The sequence below is a fragment of the Coffea arabica genome, chromosome 6e (assembly GCF_036785885.1).
Source record: "Coffea arabica cultivar ET-39 chromosome 6e, Coffea Arabica ET-39 HiFi, whole genome shotgun sequence".
Lineage (NCBI taxonomy): Eukaryota > Viridiplantae > Streptophyta > Magnoliopsida > Gentianales > Rubiaceae > Coffea > Coffea arabica.
In genome coordinates, this window is record NC_092321.1 from 34,683,390 (window position 1) to 34,708,393 (window position 25,004).

A 25,004-nucleotide genomic window follows, 5' to 3' on the forward strand; every position below is an offset into this window, starting at 1 on the left:
ATGGAGCTGCTCTAAACTACTCAACCTATGATAAGGAACTAATGGCCTTAGTGCGAGCTCTACAAACATGGCAACATTACCTTCGCCCTCGTGAGTTTGTCTTCCACACAGATCATGAGTCGCTCAAGCATATCAAGTCCCAAGACAAGTTGAGTAAGCGACATGCACGATGGATTACCTTCATTGACAGTTTTACCTTTGTGATCAAATACAAGACAGGTAAGACGAATGTAGTGGCTGATGCACTCTCGCGAAGACACACACTTATCACTACATTAGATGCTAAGTTGCTTGGTTTTGAATTCCTTAAAGAGCTTTATGCAACTGACTCAGATTTTGGTGAGATTTTTTCCTCCTTGCCACGACACGCTCGTGAGCATTATTTCGTCTCTCAGGGGTTCTTATACTACAAGGACAAGCTTTGCATTCCCAAGAGCTCCATGCGCACACTCTTAGTAAGAGAATCTCATGGCGGAGGGCTAATGGGACACTTCGGCATTGCCAAGGCCTTAATGATTCTCCAAGAACATTTCTTCTAGCCACGCATGAGGAGTGACGTGGAACGCCACATTGAAAGGTGCGTGACTTGTCACCAAGCAAAATCAAAGGTACACCCTTATGGTCTCTATACGCCTTTGCCAATTCCACATGAACCATGGGTTGATCTGTCAATGGATTTTGTGCTTGGACTACCTAGGACTAGAAAAGGACATGATTCAATCTATGTGGTAGTTGACCGCTTCTCCAAAATGGCCCATTTTATTCCTTGTCTTAAAACAGATGATGCTAAGCATGTTGCAGATTTATTCTTTCGTGAGATTACATGGCATGCCACGCACTATTGTTTCTGATAGGGACGCCAAATTCCTTAGCTATTTTTGGAAAACTTTGTGGTGTAAACTAGGTACTAAATTGCTATTTTCTACTTCTAGCCACCCACAAACTGATGGTCAAACCGAAGTTGTTAATAGGACTTTATCTACCCTATTGCGCGCAATTATTAAAAAGAACATTAAATCTTGGGAAGATTGCTTACCACATGTGGAATTTGCATACAATCGCACTGTCCATTCTGCTACACATTATTCGCCGTTTGAAATTGTGTATGGCTTTAACCCTCTCACACCTTTGGATTTAACTCCTTTACCTGTTCATGAGAGAGTTAACTTGGATGGTAAGAACAAAGCTGCATATGTCCGTGAGTTACACACTAAGGTGCGAGCCAACATCGAGAAGCGTACACTTCAATACATCCACAGTGCCAACAAGGGGAGCCGCAAGATGATCTTTGAGCCTGGCGATTGGGTATGGATACACATGCGCAAAGAGAGGTTCCCAGTCAAAAGGCGTAGTAAGCTACTCCCACGGGGAGATGGTCCATTCCAAGTCCTGGAGCGTATAAATGACAATGCCTACAAACTTGAACTTCCAGGTGAGTATGGGGTACATGCTACTTTAATGTATCTGACTTGAGTCCTTTTCATGCAGACGATGAGTTTGATTTGAGGACAAATCGCCTTCAAGAGGAGGGGACTAATGAGGAGGGGCTCAAGACTGCTCAAACTTCTAGTGCTCAGGTCATGCAAATACCCAGTGGTCCAATTACAAGAGCGCGTGCTAGGAGAATTCAAGAATCACTTCAAGCTCTTGTTTGCACGATTCAAGAACGAGTTGGTGATGACTTGAGGACCATTGAAGGATTACATAATGGAGAAACTACTCTATACACTTTCCTTCAAATGGAAGAACCAAGTGAAGACTAGTTCACGGAGCACTAGCTTGCTAATTAGGGTTTTATTTACCATTATTAGTTGTTTGTTAGCATTAATAATTTCGGTCAATTTTCACTTCACTTTGGCCGAATTCAGAGTCTTAATTTTAGTCAATTAGTTGTTAGATATTTTCACCCTTAATGAAGGGCAAGGTCGTCCATTGGACATTCTAGGGTTTGAGTCCTGTAAGGCTATATATAGCCTAGGTTTTCATTCATTAAAGGACAATTCAGATTTTATAAAATATATGTGAGTTATTTCACTCTCTCTTGCCTCAAGAGAAATTCCTTTGAATACTTGAGAATCAATCTCAAGCTGTTCATTGAACTTATCAATCAAGTAGTCTCCTTGGTTGTGGCGTTCTTCTAACTATACTTCTGGTTCACTAAATTTGCTAGTCTTGGGTTAAGGAATCTCCTTAGTTCGTGGCTTGTGATTCTAGAAGGGTCAAAGTTCCGCAAATCATCCCAACTTGGTGTTCGTCTAGATCCGCCGCACATCAGTGCACACTTACCCATGAGACAAAAAATCAAGTACCTAGCAATTTCTAGCAACAGTGAGCATGTAACACGCCCCTCAACCACACAAGAAAATCGGTGGGATAACCACCCGAGTGACCAACAAGTCAAGTGCAAGCAAAGCAATTCATTTCATATCAATATCAAGAAGTTAACTACAAAGGATCGAGTATGATAAAGTACATCCTCGTCCCCAAGGTCATCAATTCAAGAGCAATTACTTTAACCAAACAAGCATGTCATTCAAGCAAGGAGACATTCTACATAAATATTTTCATGCACTTAGAATACTCACCAATCAATTGCAACCCTTCGCTTTAAACCTGGTTGGTCCTCTTGAACTCTCTTGAGTCCTGTGGTCACATACTATATTAAAAGACTAGCAATACAAAACCAAAATACATGAAGAAATTAAGGTTTCCAAAACTTCATTTTCTTTCATTTAAACCTCAGTTCCATTCATAAACTAACCTCAAAATAGTTTACCAACTCCAATCTTAAAGTTGGAAATGAAAGTAAAACAGTTCTAGGAAAACAAAATTTTTCTAGTTTTGCACGATACTATTTGAAAAATCATATCTCAAGCTTCTTAAGTCCAAAATTGATAATCATTATACTGTCAAAAAACAGACTCAAAGGATTACCATTTCTCAGAAGACACCTTTGTAAGATTCTGTCCACAAGTCAATCAAATTCCAACCTCAAGCGGCTGCTTTATCCAATGGAAAGACAGAACAGGAATGGAAATTCAGTCAAATTTGAAAAATCACAGATATTCATAGGAATTGACAAAAATTCTAAAATTTTCACGGTACAAAGTACTCTGAATCTAGTTTCAAACGCAACTAACAGATCTCAATTCTGACTTTTCTACACGAAAATATAACAGATTTCCCAAGACTGCTCAAGGTTTCCTGCAGAAAATTTTCAGCAGCACTTCCTTTGTTTTCTTTATTTTTCCATCCAAAATCAACATCAAATTTCATCTCAATCGCAACCACAAATCATGACTATCAAATACACCTAATGCAGGCCACAACACCCTCCAAATATAGTCAACTTATAGCTCAAAAACCAACCACAATCAAGCTAAATTTTGGAAACCCTAAGCTGAAATTTTCACACACAAACTGAAATTTTCTTTAAGCAAGCAAAACTAACATATAAAAGTTAGATATTTCACATGGCAAAGCTACCAAAACATGGACAAGCTCAAGCATCATATGAGGGCAGAAATTTCACCATAAAAGCTGGATTTTTCCATATCATCATCTCAAACCATGAAATTTCTCATAAAGCTACCAAAATTGCAACCCTAAGCCACTAGTTTGCAAATATTTGAAGTAGAGGAAAGTTTCTTGCCATAAATACCTTAGAACCCTATGTAAAGAGGTTGCCAAGACCTTTCTCCTCCCAAATCACTCCACCAAAACCCTTAAGCTTCCTTAGTGATCAACTTTTATGGAGTAGTTTGCAAAATCAATGGTTGAAACTCAAGATTCAAGCAAGAAAGTGAGGTTCAAAATGAAGTTTTCTTTCCTTTTTCTCCTCTCCAAATTTCGGCCAAGCTAGGAAGAAATGGGAGGAAATTTTGGTCAAAATTTGGTTTTAGTAAAGTTAAGAAAGTCTTGGTCAAAGTCCAACCTCCAAGGATTTCGCGACACTTGGCTCCTTAAGGTTTGTTCTCATTTCTTTGTCTTCCAAAGCTAATCTATCTACCTAACCTCTAATTATCCCTTAGCACCTTATAAACTAATGTCCCTATATGCAAAATCTACCTAGTCTTCAAAAATTTATCGCACTTACCGCATTAGCGGGTCCCACTTCCATAATGCGCTACGAACTTAACATGAATTAACGTATACAAAGAAAATGATTTAAAAACTTGACTCACTCATAAAAATATCTAGAAAATTAAAGTAATAAAGTAAAGTATAGAAAATGTATTTGAAAAAATAAAATAAAATAAGGAAATTTTCGGGTTCTCACGCATTAGCAGAGGTATTAGGCACACTGTCTCTTTGAACTAGAGACTCAAGATTTGAGATGTTCTTGATAGCATGATGCACACAGGCATTTTGGTCAAGGATATCTGAATTATCATGATTGAGACACATTCGCTTTGCTCAACCGCTGTTACTATCTATTGAACTACCATTCACTCGCATAGCTGTTAAAGCTATAATACACGTAGTATTAATTGGAATGGATAGTTTTTCTTTATTCCCAGTGATAGATCTTTTACGTCGACAATGAGTCTTTTCACTATGAGGTTCCTCATTAGTAGCATATTTTTTTTCTTCGTGGCATTATAATCACGCTTTTTCTGTCATAATCTAACCATGCAGAAGCAAAGATGATTGCATTCCATACAGAAAAAAAAACATCAACAGATTCTATCGAGTGAAAAGAAGCACCACGAATTCACAAAATACCTGTCATAACCACTATTTCTTTCCTTAATCATTAATTAATGTTAATCCTTCCAACAATAAAAAGTTGAAAGACAAATAGTAAATTTAAGGGAAATTATTAGGGGGTAAAGAGATAAAAATGAAGAGATGAGATAATGGTAGCCCAATTACATAACATGTCTGTAATGGAGTAGCTAGTAGGGAGAAGTTGCAGGGTAGTTACTGCATATCATTATTTATCTGATAAACAATGAGAAATGTTATTTTACTTCCTCTTCCCTTTATCCTATTAGAACAAAAACTCTCTAAAGTTGTCAGAGAAGAGGAAAAAAATATTGGTGTTGAACAAGCAGACACTAGTTTGGAAAGCCAACTTCAAGTGCTCAGACTAGTAAGTTTCCACCAAACACTAGAACTTTTTTTTTATGTTTTGTCAATTTCAAGTATTAGTTTGATGATTTTATCATATATGTATGAATATACACACATACACACACATATATATTGATATTCAATTGTCGTTATGAAAATTAGAGAGATTCATGTCTGGTTAGGAAAACAAATTATCTTAGGGTAGATAATGTAGTTGATAAAAGCTTGTTTAGATTGAAGTGAAAACAAATAGTGAGTCGTTGCTAAAGCTCGAAGCTTCAACATCATAATGGACAAAGGAGGGTCTGTCCACCCTCCTCCTATTTCCAAGTCGCTGGCAAAAGCCAATGATGTCAACCAAAAGAAAAGGCTGGCCAATGGAAGGAAGCAGTGGCGCTCTGCCACCATAGTGGAAAGCGGTCGCTGTTGTTACTACTGCCAGCGCTACATATGCTGCCAGTAAGGGTGAAGATGGCAAGGATGATGATGATGATGGCTCTGAAGTTTGAGGGTTAAGTTTTGGAGGTTAGGGTTTCTAGAAAAAAAATGTGTTGTGAAATTAAGAGGAAGAAGAAGACCTGTTATGTTAATTGGGTCAAGAAATCAGGTCGGATAAAGTGAACTGGGTAGGGTTGTTAGAAGTGGATTTGGGTCGGTTTGTTTCCTTTTTTAGGTCGGGTTTTGAGAAAATGGAATTGGGTCAAACTACGGTTGGGTTATTTATAGGTTTTGTTAAGTTGGATTTTGGGTCAAGATTAATTTAGTATTGAGCTAAGACTAGAAGACAATAAAAGAAATGTTTGGGCTAAATAACCTTGGGCCGATATTAAGCAATGCAGATAAAAATAAGATAAAATAAAATAAGAGATGCAAGTGTAATTGGGCCGGAAGTAAATTATAGGCCTAATAAATTTTCAATTAACTAATCCCATGTATAAGACTAGTCCGTCTTATGTAGGTTATCATGGTTATTAAATATCAAATCCCAACTTAATTAGTTTTGGGCTATAAATGCTTTATTAATTATGTCCAAGATACTTAAATAGAAGTCTAAGAAATATTAACCCAATATTATTAAGTAAATTTATGAAGAGTAAAATAAGCCTTAGATATTTAAACAAACGTTTATTATACATTAAAAGTAATAATAATAATAATAGCAATAATAAATAAAATATAAAATATAAATATAAATATAAATATAATTAAAATATAAATATAAATGAAAATAAAATAAAATAATGATGATAAAGATAAAGATAATAATAATAACAATAATAATAATAAAATAAAGATAGCAGTAATAAAATAATAATAATCAGGACAATAATAATAAGGGAATTTCGCCAATTTGGTCCCTAAACATTTTCACTTAAATCAATTTCGTCCTTCATGAAATATTTTAATCAATTTAGTCCTTGAACTAGTTTTTTACTTCTAATGTAGGACTTTTTACTGCATTTTACTCAATTCGCGTTGACCAACAGGGGTATAATTGTCACACTGGCTTAATCTGTTGCAATTTTTCGCCGAGGAGGAAGAAGATTGATGCACGAGGTGATTTACCTCCACTCGTTATGGCACCAGGGGCCGCCTACGAGAGCAACCCAACAACCCACACCATCTGGCCTTCTCCATCACCCCCACAATCCCATACAATTCAAGAAGCAAGAAAGAATTAAATCCGCAAACAGAAAAGGCAGAAAGAACTCCGATAGAAAACAATTGCAAGAATCCCAGAACCCAACCCTATTGCCTTCTCCAGCTTCCGGAAAAGAATGGCCTTGCAATCGCACTTGTAATTCACCTCCGGCCACCACCTCCGGCTGGGGAACAAGCTGGCCGTAGTCGAGTCCGCAGACCCTTCTACCCTCCTCTGCAGAAAAACCCAAACTTGCAGCCAGTCAGGCTCAATTTAAGGCTTTGCAGATAACTGAAGAATTTTTTAAGTCTGGCGATGATGATGATAAGGAGGATAGTGAGGATGATGATGATGATGATACGCTGGAGGAGGAAGAGTATAGGTTTTTCTTTAAAGTATTTACAGAGGATAGGGAGTTGAGGGAGTATTATGAGAAGAATTATTATAATGGGGAATTTAATTGCTTAGTTTGCGGTGGTTTGGGGAAAAAGTTAGCTGGAAAGAAGTTTTAAGGATTGTGTTGCTCTTGTTCAGCATTCGATTTCAATAGCCAAGACGAAGACGAGGAGAGCTCATACGGCTTATGGGCAGGTAATTTGCAAGGTTCTTGAATGGGACCTTGCTAGGCTTCCCACCATTGTCTCAGCATTGAGCGAAAAGCATGAACTATGTTTGCAGAATTCAGGCCAGGGTGAGGTTGAGGGCCAGGACAAATGCAAAGCGCAGGTGCCTTAAGGCTTGGTTTAGTTACCAGAGACGCTCGAGGCTTCGACATGACCAAATGGCATCATTTGCATTATCTACATTTGAGTTCCCATTCCAATGCCTCGCCGGAGTCCATCAAAGGATTTTCATCGCTCAAGGTAGTACAGCATTTTAATTTCTTCCGAAGGATTTCTCCATTATTTTCTTTTGATTTAAGAAGATTTTAGTTTAGTAGCAAAATAGTAGGCTCTACTGGGAAGTGGAAATTATTGTTTGAAACTAACAGTTAAACTTTTGAATATTAGAAAACCGAGTATTAGTATAATCTTGTTACCGTGAAATTAGAAATTTTCTTTTAAAAGAGATTTTTTTTTGGCTGCTGGATTTGAAGTTGAGAGAATCTGTGTGGTCACCTTCATTTTATTTGGTTATTTTTGTGGTTGTGGCTATGCAGAGCAGTGATCAAGAAGAACTAAAGAAATTGATGAAGGAAAGTGTTCAGGTATATTATTTGTGAAAGGGAAAGTGTTTAGGGACTCTTCCTCCTCGGCGAATAATTGCAGCAGATTAAGTCAGTGTGACAATTATACCCCTGTTGGTCCACGCGAATTGAGTAAAATGTAGTAAAAGTCCTACATTGGAAGTCCAAAACTAGTTCAAGGACTAAATTGGTTAAAATATTTCATGAAGGACGAAATTGATTTAAGTGAAAATGTTTAGGGACCAAATTGGCGAAATTCCCTAATAATAAATTGAAATAAGTATGATTATGAATAGGATTAATTTTATATTTATTATCAGTGTATACGCTATCACCATTAGATATATGACACATGTGTAAAATTTGAATTTGAAATTCAAAATTTGCTCATGTGCTATCCATCCAACTATCATAGCGTGTACATCGACAGTGTATATAAAATTTACTCTTATAAAGAGTTATTTTTAAATTGGGAAACTTTATAAAAGAAGAGGAACTTTCCAAATTAGGAAACTTTTCAAAAATAGAAACTTCCATTTTAGGAAACTTTTCACATATTTTATATAGTTGTCCAGACGTGAATTGTGGGGTTATTCAGAACATTTTATATATATATATAGATATCAACTAATTAGGACGCTTATGTATTTAATAGGTACGAAACAAGTTTAAGAAATTCTAAGCTAGTCCCACTTGAGCAGTCAGTCAAAAGTAGGTGGTTCTTATCTCTCTGAGTTTTCAAATATAAAATGTGAAATATTCTTAAAGGTAAGTTCTATTTTGTTATATGCAAATGGATCATGTAATCTATTTGAAATGTTTGATATGCTATAAATTATGATATGAGTGGTATGTTTTATGAAATGAAAGAAATGTGCATGTGACATATGACATAAATTTATGATAAGAAAAACTCTTTAACAGTCATGAAATAGACAGCAAGAACCATAGTCCTAATATCTTATGTTACTTTAGTCATGAGAGTTGGTATGGAGTTCGGCCGATTAACTAATATTATGTGATCAAGCGGTAATCATGAAGCCTCTTGTTTGCCCTCTTAGAAGGAGATTAATCTCTAGACTGAGTACTCAGATGCCGGATATTACACATATTTTTCATGAGCTAATATGAAATGTTTACGTTCTTACTACTTATGTACGATTGTAAATGTTGTGAACTATAATTTGCCATTGCCACTCATTAATATTGTATGTTGCCAGTTTAACGTTGTTCGAATAATCTTGTATGTGATGTATGTGAAAATGCTTTGATATAAGTAATGTGTGAGAACCCTCACTTTAAACCATAATTTTCCTTAATTACATGCCTTATTCTAAGATCTAGACCACATATTATAGGCCCTTGCATTAGATTCCCTATGCGTTACAACATTTCTCATGCATTACATTTCATTTCCTTTTACTTGAAGAAAAACATTTTCTTGAGTTGGTTTTAAATAATTCACCACTTGTATTTTACCAAGTGTTCTTTTATTAGTGGTAGGGACTTTACATGAAGGATTAGAGGTGTTAAATAGGTATTGGTACATTTGGAAGGGTTGAACTATCATTAGTCAAAGGATTAAGAGAAGTTATGGACAAGAAATGGGGTATGTGGCAAAACCCTAGCCAAGTATTTTGTTTGACCAAAGATTAGAAGATAATTTAAACTACCATTAGCCATTTTTTCTCCCTTATGGCCGAATTTCTTGAAGCTTAGAGAGGAAGAGAGAAACTCCATTTTTCCTTGCTTTCCAACCCTAGTAAATCAAGAGCAAAAACCAAAAGAGAAAGATCTTGAGTTAGTTGAGAAACTTTCTTGCAATCCTAGAGTTTGTTCCAAGCTTGAAGCTTCCATCTTGGTGGATTGTTTGGTGACTTAAGCAACTTGTAAGAGAGGTAAATGACCTTTAAATTTGGGGGTTATGATGTTATATCATCTACTTTAAGTTTTCATGGTAAAATACAAGTTGTTTTGGTTGAGATTTGGGGTTAATCCCTTGAATTAAATAAGTAGTAGTTAAACTTGTTAGTATGCCTACCATGTGTTTGATGAAATGCCTAACCTTTGTTCATGTTTGTTTATGAGGTATTAACATGTTTTAAACCTCTTTTGAGTTAGATCTACCACTTGATATGTTGTTTTAAGGGAAATCATGAGAGGGTGAAGGTTGAGTGAATATGAGAAAGAGTGGACTATTTTCTTTGCCATGACTGACCGGTTCTTGAAGGAAGGGTTTCTCCTTGATTTTGTGATTTTATTGTACCCTAATCAAGCCTAATAAACATGGCTAGACATAGGTTAAGCTCATGTGTGAGTTGGATTGAATTTGAGCAAGTAAAGTAGTGGTTTGGTCTATATACTGGACCGGTTTGGTTTCCTTGATGGCTAGGCTACTATGATCATTTTTATTATGTTGATGTATTATATTTTGAACTCCAATGGTCCTAGGTCATGTGACCCCCTGTATATGAACATTTGAGGACTTATTTGGGTGAATTTGAACCAAAACAAATGAAGATAGCACCAAGAACTAATGTAGTTTTGCTTGAGGTTAGGGCTGATCCAGGGTTGGAAAAACAGCCAAGTTGTCTAAGCTACTGGTGCTGCTAGAAGATGAACTAGAATGTGTAATTGGTACAGTTGGAAAGCCCTTCAAGTCTAGTTTCCAACGCCACTAACGGCACCTAATTCTGACCTTCCTACAGGAGATATGACCATTTTCCCAAGACTGCGCGGGCACGACTGTTTTACCCGCGAAGAACATTTTGAGCTTGAATGAGACTTTTATTTTGCCCAACTTTCTTGCACTTGTCAAACTTGTTTTTGTGACAGCCCCACCTCCCCCAAAGGCGAACCAGAGGGTTCGACGGGCCGCCTCCCCAGCTCTCGCCGAGACTCAGTCGTTCACTACATTCCTCAAACATATTACAAGATAAAACTCAAATATTACATCAAATTCTCCAATAAATAATTACATATCAAAAGCGAAGCGTCCATGCTTCCACTGCGCCACTCTGATCCATGATCCATGATCCAACTATTATACAAGAGGAAGTCCAAATTCAAAGTACACATGAGATAATTCATCCGATCACAGGAATAAGTACTACAAGCCTTCCTTCGCCTTGAGCCCTGTGGAGGGGAATAAAATATTTTTGGGGTGAGCTAAATGCTCAGCGAGTAACCAGTAAAATCAGTAATCAAATCGGTTTAACAATAGTTCATTTCAATGATGTCATAAATCAATGATAAGTCCAGAAACAATTACAACATTTACAAAACATTAAATATGGAGTATCAATAATTCAAGAAACATGTACAATGGAAAGCGATAGTAACATTCATGAAAATGATAAGTTCGTTCTCCTGCCATTTCCTTTTTTTTTTCATTTGAAATTGCATTTTTTTTTCATTCAACCTTTCCCGGACATCGTCCAGGCTCCACCAACCTCCACCAACCTACAAAGGTAATACTCGAGTATACCAAACATTCACCCAGGTCCCTAATCGCCCGACCGAGTCCGCTTCTGGCTCGAGACGACCGGTAACAAGGGGCAATGTCCAGTTCAGTCCAAAAGGCTTACATTCATACGCAAGTAGCATTTAATCATTAAGCATGAAAATTTCACATTTATTTAGGTCGAGTGCGATAAAGTACACACTCGCCCAGAAAACTCGTTTTAACAATCATTGAAAGCACTTAACACATTATCAATCCATAATAACAAGCCAATAAGTCAAGGAAATATATCAAACAAGGAACACTCTCATATAAGCACGCATGATATGCAAGAAAACAGTTCAAAAGTAACTTTGGAAACAGTTCAAAAGTAAATAATGCAAGAAACGTTTCACAAGTACTTTGGAAATAGTTTAGGGTCACTCACCTCCACGGCTCAGAAATCATCCATCATATAACATTGCCTTGCTCAAATCCAAGTCTTAGATCACAAACTCAATGCAAACAAATCCCTTCAAAGTTCGGACAGCACTTCCCCTGAATTTGCTAACTTTTCCAGCCATCATGGCTTCATTATTTCCTCATTCCAACCCAAAGGTACACACACAACAACAAGTTCATCCAATAGCCATTCAGCAAGCTCCAAGTAGTACTAGTACAAGTCAAGCTAGGGAAAAGTCCGGAAATGAAAGTTAAGCTCAAAACCAGAAAAACAGTTTTGGACGTCATTTTACGGTAATGGTACCAAAGGCGCTACGATTGTCGGATGAAGGTGAAAGATACACTTTTTTGAAGCTAAGAGATAGGGCTACAACATTGCAAAAGGTCACTCAACCCAGTTTCGAGTGTAACCAGGTCAAAAATGCAAGATACCATACCAGAATCACAAAAATAGATTCACAGAACGCATTCTAGCGGAAACATCTTAAATTAGGCTATCCAAGTCCAAATCCAGAAATTCCAAAACCACCTGAAAGATAAGAAACATGGATAAATTTCATTAGAAGACCTCAACAACCAATTCGGAAGCAATTCCAGGGAAAACAACCAATTACAGGCGCAATTCTTACATTCGGGTAAAACCAGAACAGCAATAGTAATTTCGACTTTTCTCATTCTACACTACTCCGATTGACCTGAAATTTTGTAGGAACCTCCAAAATGTCATTCCCTACAACCTTCATGTTTTAAGCCAAGGCCAATTCGGCCTCTATCTATGAGCTATAAATTCGGGCAGAATGTAAACATTAGAACCCTAATTTTCCAGATTTCTTCCAAAACAGAAACTGCTTGCAATTTACCACTTTTTCCACCTTCTAGCTTCCTTAAATATCATTTCCAATCATCATACATGACCACATAATCATATCCATATGATAACAGAAAAATCCCCAATAATTATAAAACTTCACCAATTCAACCAAAATCAAGATATAATCCATAAAATTGCATCTTATACCACCACCAATCATGAATTGAACATCATTAGAGGAAGAAGAGGGGTCCTTCACAACTCACCTTAGCAATACAAGAGATAGAGCAACTAGTCACCTTAACTTTCCAAACAACTTCACAACCAAGCTCAACTCCACCAAACTAAGAGGTTTTATGGAGTAATTGGAAGATTAATCGGTTTAATTGAAAGATTGGGCAAGATTGGAGACTAGAAAATTGAGAGCTTTTCTTCCCTTTTTTGAGCAAGAGAATTCGGCCAAGAAGCTTGCAAAATGAAGAGATTTTTGGCCAATTTTAATTAAATGGTAAAGTTATGAATAGTAGTCAAACTCAAGACTAAATCTTATGGTCACACTTGTCACCTTTAGGTTTAAAACTTATCTTTTTGTCTCTCCAATACAAATATCTTAACACCTTGTAAAATAATATCACTTAATACAAAATTCCAACAAGTTGTCAAAAAATATAATGCATTTACCGCACTTGCGGGTCCCACGTTCAAAATACGCTCTTAATTTCTCAAAAACTAACTGATACTAGAAAAATCATTTTAAAACTATCTTTACTCATAAACTTTATCTGGGGAATTTTTCTAATAAAGAAAATGTAGAAAAGGCGGGCGATTAAATAAAATAAACCCTAGAAAATTAGAAAATTTCCGGGTTCTCACACTCATTCTTTCGGGGCGTCACAGTTTTCTCATGAACTTTTACTGCATTTTGGGCCAAATTTACATGATGAATTGAGTGACTTTGACCACTCACTTGGTCACTTAATGAGCCTACAATTGAGTGGGAAATGAATCTAATTTGTTAACGATTTCACTCGTTGCCCTAGGATTGGGAAACAAAGGTGGTCGTAACTGAGATACTTGACGTTTGACTACTGCATTGCTTGACAGGTGAGTGTTCCATTACCTGCTACCCGTTATGTGAAATATCTAAATATCTAAAATACTTGATTTATAAGTGTTGGAGCCAAATACTGTTTTGATAAAATGGAGGTGAGCGTATACTTTATCGCACTCGACCTCCCTTGTTTTACAATGAGGCTCTGTATACTGTTATTATGAGATGAGATTTCTCCATATATATGACCGTGTTTGAGTTGTTTGGGTAATATTCCAACAACTACTGCTACTGTTTGGGTACCCAACCTCTTAAGTGAGTCGGTTGTATCGAGCCAGCAAGGGCTTGGTCGAGAAGGCCGATAAACTTTGGGGACTGATGTTTAGAGGTCCCTAGTGAAGTGTAGCCGTTGTGCTTGCTTGTTGTGTTGCCCAGCACCACCAGTGGTAAAATCCTCGACTTGATCCTGTTTCTTTGGAATCTTGGATTCCTGGTATACTCGAGTATTACCAAACTACTGTTTGTGGCGTGCGGGCCCGGTAGGAGGTTGATTGGTGGATGGAGGTTGGTGAAAGCGGTGTTCTACGGACTTACATTCTGTGAATACAAACGTTGACGGAGAGTCAACGGATCCAGTTATGATCAAGCTCCAGTGGTTGTTGGTTTTTGAAAGCCACCCGTATCCTTGAATTGAACTGTCATTAAACTGTTATCTTCCTGTATGATATTATTTGATCATTTTGTTACCTTACTTGGGTATGTGTCTACTTGTTTTATTTGGAACCTCACTGGGCGTTAGCTCACCCCATTCCCTTTGTTTTCCTTAACAGATCGGGGATGGATTTGATCAAGAGCTTACCTAGCTTTGTTTTCCTATGAACTTGTATTTTGATATTGTAACCTTTTGCTTAAGAAGACCTTACTTTTAACTCCTGTAAGCTTGGTTCTATAAGTCCGACTTATGTTATGTAAGTTATGTGTAGAGTGGTAAGTTGACTTTTAGCTATATGTATACTAAGCTTTTGGATTGTTGGTGTAGTGATTATGTTTAATTAGGGTTACACACCTTTGCTTGGAAGATATCTCATCCGCTTCATTTGAGTTATTAGTACTTTGATCGACTGAGCCTCGGCGAGAGCTGGACAGGCTGTCCGCTGATACCCTAGGGTTCGCCCTAGGGAGAGGTGGGGCTGTCACAGGTGGTATCAGAGTTTAGGTTTGAATTAGCCTGGGCGAGTTAGAAATTTCCGACTTGAGGATTATATTTGATTATTTCCCTTAAGAGTACTTAAGTTTATCTACACTTTGTGTAGGATGGACGGATCTAGTGGCCCTAGCGATAGACCGGTGGGTGGGACGTCCCGCGAGGACTTACCGATGATTAGATACCAGATCAGGCCCGGAGGAGCTAGAGCCTATTGGAGCCCATCTGACCGCTATAGGCGTTGCGAGTGTCAGCATATTTACACTTATCCTAATGAAGTAGTTCTTGCCGTTGTGAAAGAGCGGAAGGTCCTAGCGAGGGACAATACTAGGCTTGGAGTTGAAGTGAATTACCTGAAGGAAACTATTAAAACACAAGCCGAGCGGATTAAGGAGCTTGAGTATGATATGGTCAAGGGCCGAGATAGGGTTGATGACCTATGCGCGTAGCATGGAGAAGCTCAAGAGCGCATGGTCAAGAGAGCCAGGAAAGTACGGAATAGAGCAGAGTCTATTCTAAATGTTTGTGATGATCTACTGGGAGAAGTGAGCGATGAGGTTTCTCACGTTGGAGATGACACAGGAGCTGAACCCGCCCAGAGCGAGGGGTCAACCAATCCTACCGCGGATTAGGCCTTCCCTATTAGGTTACTATTGTGGATGATTTTGACTACTGTACATACAAAGGATAGGGGATGTGGTGACTCGGTGGTTGTACAGCTTTCTTTTGGCTACTTACACTAGGGTTTTGCTTAATATGACTGTATGACTGTATCTGTACTTTTGAGGCTTGTACTTGATACTTTTGATCTTGTTATCTTGTAAACAACTACTATGAGCCTTTGAATGTATAATACTGTGACTTTGACTTTGACTTTGACTGTGACTGTGACTTTGACTTTGACTCTATTTCGGCATTGGCTTTTAACTGCTTTGCATTTTCACTTGCTTATCGTGACTCTGATTGTATTTTTATTTGACTTTTAAATATGAATGAGTATCTGGTCTATACCCATACTTGCTTACCCCGTTAGTTATAATACTTTGGCCTAAACCAGTGAGTAATAATAGAGCCTAAACCAGTGGTCGAGGCAATGGGCCTGGATCTAGGCAGGCCCAGAACCAAGAGTAGGAACAAGGTTTTGTGGCAAACCAAGACCAGGGACCCAGAGGTGAAGAAGGGGACCAGGTAGCTACAGTTATCAATCGTATGACTGATTTCCTGGCCCGTTTGGTTGACCAGTAAGGTCAAGTACTTGGTAACCAGCAAAGGGACCCTGAAGTTGGTGAAGATAGGGCCCTGGAATGGTTCCAAAAGTTAGCTCCTCCTAAATTTCTTGGAGGACCAGATCCCGAAGCTGCCGAGAACTGGTTTGAAAGAATGGAAGATATTTTTACTGCTTCGTGTGGTCCCTGTGCGGAGTAAGCTTGGGGTCAAGTGGTGTTATTATCTCAATTATATGAGTAAGTGGAAGGGACTAGGTGCTCTTCTTGGGCGTAATAATGACTGTTATAAGCATAAACCCTTTATCATGGTATTTGGGGAAAATAGATATGTATGTCAGGTAGGAATCTCTAATATGGGTGATTTACTCTTGGGATCGACCGGCTCGAGTTGTGAATTATCTTATTTTGGATTCTTGTATCTGAGTACCAAAGTGGAGAGCACTAGAATAAGGGTCTGTATCTTGCTTGCTCTTGAGGTAGGTTTTGATGGCAAAGGCCAAGGCGCGGAAGATTCTAACATTTGACCTAGTAATTGGACTGATCGAGGGAACGGATCCCGAAAGGTTATCATGGACTAATCTAGTAATAGTCTAACTAGGGTTTCTATAGACGGTGATCAGATTGTTGTGTACGTCGAGAAATTTGCACTGAAGACTTGTTTCCTTCTCCTATAACTGTGAGGACTTGATAAGTGTTTATTGGATTTTGAGGCGGTTTAACTGTAACTATATAGGTATTTCTACCTCTCTTGTAATATCTGATACCTGTTGCTTGGTCCTCAATGAACTACCCTTGCCTATACTTCCTTGACACCTATCCACTAATGCCAAAGTATGGATTTGGCTTAATTATTACCGTGTTGAGATCGAGAGTTTTGGAATTATGTATGGGATTTGAGAAAAAGAGTTGGCTCCTATACCTGTATGCAAAAGCTTGAGATAGGGTGTGGAACTTTTGAGATACGAAGTACACTTTAGGATTTCATTATGTACATAATTAATAAGAATACTCCTTGTGTTAAACTCCCCGAATAAGAATAAGTGGCATAATATTTTGAGATATTGCCCTACCTGTATTTTACTTCCTTGTCTATCTCATTTGAGAATAGCTAAGTTTAATTCCTCGTGGTTGGATTGGAAGTGAATGAACTCAAAAGTTATATGACTAGAGTTTCCAATTGTAATTAGTTTACTTATTCTGCTCCTTTGATTTGCCTGGCAAGCTATCATCAAGTTAAATGAATCGGTGAGATGACAAATGTGACTGATCTGCATAAGAAAATAGAGATTATTCGAACGGAAATAGAGTTCCAAAAGAGATTAGCTGAGTACTGGGAAGGACGATGGGAACAAAAATACTTGGAGAAAATTGAACTACTGCACCAGAACATAGAATTGAAAAAGAAATACGAAGGGATTCCAAAAAAGGTGCGGAATAAGTTTGAATTAGTGCATTTGCCTAGTCGAATAGCATCTTAAGATATTCCTAGTCAAAGTTAGCCATTAGTGAGATTTTGCCTGAAATAGTTGTAATCATTGGACTATGCATATGAAATTTTTACCTAGTAAGTTGTCTTCCCGTTAGGAACAGTGGACTTGGTACCTGCTATTTTAATAAGTGCTATTAAAAATTGGTGGTTGGGCAGTATTGGATCCTTATCCATGAGTCTAGTACTATAAGTTAGTCTTTAAGTTAAGTGAAAATTTTTGTTTGTAGTTCGAAAGGAAGAAATTATTCAATGTACAGTGTATGGGTTTAAGAGCTAGCAAGAATAGTAACCAAGTTTTAACACTTCTTTTCATCGAGATTAAAGTTTGTGTCACTTCTCACCTTTTGATATCTTCACTGATTTTTATTAGCATGGTATTTTAGACATTGCATTATTACGATTTTCCCCCTAGATAGATGGTGGTAGTGGCATGAGTGGAGAGATTTTGGAGGAAAAGCACTAAGCTTCCATCTTTTGAAGGTATACGGTAACTTTGGCAATAAACTTTCCTCTACTTCAAATATATGCAATCTAGTGGTTTAGGGTTTCAATTTTGGTAGTTTCATGAGAAAATTTCATGGTTTGAAGTTGTGATGTGAAATTTTCAGTTTTTATGGTAATTTTCTGCCCACACATTGATCTTAAGTCCCGTGAATATCTATGATTTTTCAAAATTGACTGAAATTACATACATGTCCTGTCTTTTACTGGTGAAGCAGTAAAGTTAGGTTGGAATTTGACTGACTCGCGGATAGGATCTTACAAGGGTATCTTCTAGGAAATTGCAACCCTTTGAATCTATTTTCTGATGATAAAAAGTTTATAAATTTTGGACTTAAGAAACTTGAGATATGATTTTCCAAATGGTATCGCACAAAACTGGAAAATTTTTGTTTTCCTAGAGCTGTTCTTACTTTCGTTCCAACTTTAGGATTGGAGTTGGTAAACTATTTTGAGGTTGGTTTATGAGTGGAATTGAGGTTTAAATGAAAGGAAATGATATTTTTCAAATCATTTTAGGTCAAACAATTTCCAACTTTGTATTTTGAACGTCTTTTCTAATTTCTCCAAACGTTTCATTATAAGTGATACTCTTGTGCTTTAAATGACTTTTGGAAACGTTGATTTGTAAGTACATGTGAATTACTTCTCGATTGGAACAAACAAAATATTATATTTTAATAAGATATACGGGTATAAAACTTTAAATTGATGCATGTCTAAATAAAGTTTTGGAACCTCAATTTCTTCATAATATGGCTATGTATTGCTAGTCTTTTACTATAGTATGTGACCACAGGACTCGAGAGAATTCAAGAGGACATTCACGTAAAATATGCTAAGCTATACAGTAATCAAGGTGAGAATTTCGAGGACGAAATTCTTTAAGGGGTAGAGAGTGTGAGAACCCTCACTTTAAACCATAATTTTCCTTAATTACATGCCTTATTCTAAGGTCTAGACCACATATTATAGGCCCTTTCATTACATTCCCTATGTGATACAACATTTCCCATGCATTACATTTCATTTCCTTTTACTTGAAGTAAAACATTTTCTTGAGTTGGTTTCAAATAATTCACCACTTGTATTTTACCAAGTGTTCTTTTATTAGTGGTAGGGACTTTACATGAAGGATTAGAGGTGTTAAATAGGTATTGATACATTTGGAAGGGTTGAACTATCATTAGTCAAAGGATTAAGAGAAGTTATGGACAAGAAATGGGGTATGTCGCAAAACCCTAGCCAAGTATTTTGTTTGACCAAAGATTAGAAGATAATTTAAACTACCATTAGCCATTTTTTCTCCCATATGGCCGAATTTCTTGAAGCTTAGAGAGGAAGAGAGAAACTCCATTTTTCCTTGCTTTCCAACCCTAGTAAATCAAGAGCAAAAACCAAAAGAGAAAGATCTTGAGTTAGTTGAGAAACTTTCTTGCAATCCTAGAGTTTGTTCCAAGCTTGAAGCTTCCATCTTGGTGGATTGTTTGGTGACTTAAGCAACTTGTAAGAGAGGTAAATGACCTTTAAATTTGGGGGTTATGATGTTATATCATCTACTTTAAGTTTTCATGGTAAAATACAAGTTGTTTTGGTTGAGATTTGGGTTTAATCCCTTGAATTAAACAAGTAGTAGTTAAACTTGTTAGTATGCCTACCATGTGTTTGATGAAATGCCTAACCTTTGTTTATGACGTATTAACATGTTTTAAACCTCTTTTGAGTTATATCTACCACTTGATATGTTGTTTTAAGGGAAATCATGAGAGGGTGAAGGTTGAGTGAATATGAGAAAGAGTGGACTATTTTCTTTGCCATGACTGACCGGTTCTTGAAGGAAGGGTTTCTCCTTGATTTTGTGATTTTATTGTACCCTAATCAAGCCTAATAAACATGGCTAGACATAGGTTAAGCTCATGTGTGAGTTGGATTGAATTTGAGCAAGTAAAGTAGTGGTTTGGTCTATATAGTGGACTGGTTTGGTTTCCTTGATGGCTAGGCTACTATGATCATTTTTATTATGTTGATGTATTATATTTTGAACTCCAATGGTCCTAGGTGATGTGACCCCCTATATATGAACATTTGAGGACTGATTTGGGTGAATTTGAACCAAAACAAATGAAGATAGAACCAAAACAAATGAAGATAGCACCAAGAACTAATGTAGTTTTGCTTGAGGTTAGGGCTGATCCAGGGTTGGAAAAACAGCCAAGTTGTCTGAGCTACTGGTACTGCTAGAAGATGAACTAGAGTGTGTAATTGATACCGTTGGAAAGCCTTTCAAGTCTAGTTTCCAACGCCACTGACGGCACCTAATTCTGACCTTCCTACAGTGAGATATGACCGTTTTCCCAAGACTGCGCGGGCACGACTGTTTTACCCGCAATGAGACTTTTATTTTGCCCAACTTTCTTGCACTTGTCAAACTTGTTTTCTCATAAACTTTTACTGGATTTTGGGCCTAATTTACGTGATGAATTGAGTGACTATGACCACTCACTTGGTCACTTAATGAGCCTACAATTGAGTGGGAAATGAACCTAATTTGTTAACGATTTCACTTGTTGCCCTAGAATTGGGAAACGAAGGTGGTCGTAACTGAGATACTTGACGTTTGACTACTGCATTGCTTGACAGGTGAGTGTTCCACTACCTGCTACCCGTTATGTGAAATATCTGAATATTTGAAATACTTAATTTATGACTGTTGGAGCCAAATACTGTTTTGATAAAATGGAGGCGAGCGTGTACTTTATCGCACTCGACCTCTCTTGTTTTCCAATGAGGCTCTGTATACTGTTATTATGAGATGAGATTTCACTATATATATGACTGTGTTTGAGTTGTTTGGGTGATATCCCATCAACTACTGCTACTGTTTGGGTGCCCAACCTCTTAGGTGAGTCGGTTGTATCAAACCAGCAAGGGCTTGGTCGAGAAGGCCTATAAACTTTGGGGACTGATGTTTAGAGGTCCCTGGTGAAGTATAGCCGTTGTGCTTGCTTGTTGTGTTGCCCAGCACCACCAGTGGTAAAATCCTCGACTTGATCCTGTTTCTTTGGAATCTTGGATTCCTGGTATACTCGAGTATTACCAAACTACTGTTTATGGCGTGCGGGCCCGGTAGGAGGTTGATTGGTGGACGGAGGTTGGTGAAAGCGGTGTTCTACGGACTTACATTCTGTGAATACAAATGTTGACGGAGAGTCAACGGATCCAGTTATGATCAAGCTCCAGTGGTTATTGGCTTTTGAAAGCCACCCGTATCTTTGAATTGAACTGTGATTAAACTGTTATCTTCCTGTATGATGTTATTTGATCATTTTGTGACCTTACTTTGCTATGTGTCTATTTGTTTTATTTGGAACCTCACTGGGCGTTAGCTCCCCCCATTCCTTTTGTTTTCCTTAACAGATCGGGGATGGATTTGATCAAGAGCTTACCTAGCTTTGTTTTGCTATGAACTTGTATTTTGATATTGTAACCTTTTGTTTAAGAAGACCTTACTTTTAACTCCTATAAGCTTGGTTCTATAAGTCCGACTTATGTTATGTAAGTTATGTGTGGAGTGGTAAGTTGACTTTTACCTATATGTATACTAAGCTTTTGGATTGTTGATGTAGTGATTATGTTTAATTAGGGTTACACTCCCTTGCTTGGATGATATCTCATCCGCTTCATTTGAGTTATTGGTACTTTGATCGACTGAGCCCCGGCGAGAGCTGGGCAGGCAGTCCGCTGATACCCTAGGGTTCGCCCTAGGGAGAGGTGGGACTGTCACATAATGCTATAATTACATGGTCCAACAGAGGAATAGTAGTTGCTGCTTAATGAGCGAATATTGCTCAACCCACTTTTCACCACTTTTGCAAATTTTGGAGATTATGAGTTAATCTATGTCAAAGATCCTGAAGATGATCTCTACTAGATCCTTAGTAGATAGGGGATAGCAGTATGGTAGTACTTGGTTGTTTTGTATTAGTGAATGCTTGTATATGTTATGTGGAGTATATGGACTCCTTAGTTAATTATGTGATGTTTCTAGTTTCAAATTTGTATAGCACAATACTAGGTTTCATTTATGCTATTTTATTTTAGTTAGTTTTTCCTAGTTTTATGTTGTCTTGTATTTCAAGAGCGAGACTTGAGAAATACAACAGATGTCTCATGGCTACCACGTACAAGTTAGGGACGTGACAATGCCATTGCAAACCAACATTTGATACCATAATCTAACTAATACTAATAACAGAATAGTGTATTAGATACACGAATATGAATTTAAACACTGAACTATCCATGTGGAACATTGATAAGCATAAAGCATAAGGCAGAATCGAAGAACAAGCAATACAACAAACATCTAATCCATGTAGGAAACTCTAGAGCAAGCTAGGAGAAATGCAGAAGTGAAATGAGGGAGAAACCCGGAAATCATACACGTAATGAAGAGAGCAATACTCAATTTGTAGGACGAAACAATCGTCCAGTTGCATCATACCACAAACGGAAAGAACCTCACTTAATAGGATTCATGGAGCTCCGATACATCAGAAATAACATTACCCCGAAAGCAAACAAAGGAAAATAGTCGTAGCCCACAAAACGCACAATCTACCACAAAACAGAGCTAGTTTGTGGGAGTGAACGATAACAAAGAGTAATGAATTGCAATGGCTGTTCTGCTACTCAAATAACTTGAAAAGCAAGTTAGTATTGCGATCTCCACAAAGATTGCCAATTATTCTAACTAAAGCAAAGTGTGATTACGGAAAAAAAAAAAAGCCACAGTACCAATCCAAACCAAAATCAGTTTTAGCCGCCTACAAAAACGAACACAAGCCAACTCCCACAGTGAATTTGTTACCCACTCAAACCAAGAGACTGTTGTGGGAAATGAACAAGAAGAAACCAGAGACACTTGTTTTACACTTTTCCTTCGAAGTTAATTAGTGCTTATGGTTATCAAAAAAAAAATAGAGAACACCTGGAAACATAAGTGCAGAGGCCCCGTCCTGGGCCCAGACACGTGGCAGCCCAAGGAGGCCAGAGTTGGGTTCGGACCCCAGGCCCATGGGGACCGTCTTGGGACACGCCGCTGCTAGGGCTCCCTAGGAGTTCGAAGAGCAATCCCGCGGAGGGCGGAGAGAATCCCCCTCAGCACGGGATTCAAACTATCCCGGACAGGTCCCGAAACGTACGGAAGTCGAACTCTCAGGCAGGTATAAATGGTAACGCACACCAACTATGTAAAGGATGCTCACTATTATCCAAGCACTCCCAACAGTTTTACTGCTAGTGAACTCCATTCACCGGAAAGCTAACTTGACCATCGGAGTGCCCTCGGGGACCACCTCGGGGCTCCCCTGTCAGTCACCCTAGAGACTATTTCTTGTTTGTTTTGCAGGGCTGGCACACGTTCTTATCATCGGCACGCCGAGCTCATCAGATCAGCTCGGTCCGGGAAAGCTCAGCGCTTTTTCAGTTGGCGCCGTCTGTGGGAACGAAAGGTACGAGTAGTTGTGTTGATGGCGAGAACGCGTTCCAAGCGAACCGTAGAGAACACCGATCCCGGAGTCGGCGAGGGGTCCCGGAGAATGGAGACCGAGGCGGCCCGGGGCGCCGAGGGCTCAGCCCTTTCAGGGGAACGGAGACAGCAGATCTTTCAGTTCGTGATGGAAAACCTCCCCATGCTGGAGGACATAATTCGACAAGCGAAAGAGGGGGGTGAAGCCGGGGGCGCCCGAACCTCTAAGGCGAAGGGGAAGGAGAGGGAATCACCTCCCGTTCCCTCAGAGGATGAGTCACGGGACCAGCCCCACAGGAGGAAACGGCCACGGACTCCCCCTCGGCCGCGGGCCTCGGTGGTTGGGGATTGCGAGAGGTATTCTCGCGACCGGTCCACTGGGGGCCGACCAAGGAATCCCTCCTCGTGGAAGCTTGCGCGGAACGAAATTGAGCGTTCCCCCGCCCGATTTTTCAAGAGCCGGCCGCAGGACCCTCCCAGTGGAAGCCTGTCCGGGACGAGTTTGAGCAGATCCTGCGGCCGCAATTGTACGAGGACAACTACACAGTCTCGCCCTTTACCCGAGGGATAGAGGACTACCCGTTACCTCGGAAATTCAAGATCCCGAACATCGAACTGAACGACGCTTCGACTGACCCGGAAGACCACCTCTCGGTCATCCTGACGCACATACGTCTGCAAATCGCCGCGGATGAAGTTCGCTGCAAAACCTTCCCCATGTTTCTGAAGGGGAAGGCCCAGCTCTAGTTCCAGGGTCTGGCACCGGGGTCCATCCGGAGTTTTCCCGAGCTGGCCAGACAGTTCGTCGCCCAGTTCGTCTCCTCGAAGACTTACTCGAAAAACGCGGCTCACCGAATGGCAATCAGGCAGAAGCCGGACGAGTCTCTGAGGAATTTCATGACCCGCTTCAACACAGAGAGCTTGCAGATCAGAGACAAGGATGAAAAGGTGGTCATGGCCGCTTTCATGAACGGGCTCAGGGCGGAGGAGCTCTTCTACAAGCTCGCCGAGAAGCCTCCTGGAGACCTGGAGGAGCTCTTGACCAGGGCGCACGCAGCCGCTACTGCAGAGGAGGCGGCACGCCTGAAGAGGGAGTCGGATCGAGAGCTCGGCGATCGGAGAGGACGTGGAGCCCCCGAAAACAAGGACGGTCCGGCCAAGAAGAACGTTTTTTACCGACTCTCAAAGGAGAAAGCCCCCGCTAAGCCACCGCTTCCGGAAAAAGGGTACACCCCCCTGACTCGACCCAGAGCCCAAATCCTAGCCGTCATGGAGGCGGAGGGCTTGGGGGAACGGCCGCCTAAGATGGGGACACCTCGGAACAAGAGAAATCAGGACCGGTATTGTGCCTTCCACCGTGATGTTGGGCATGATACGGAGGGGT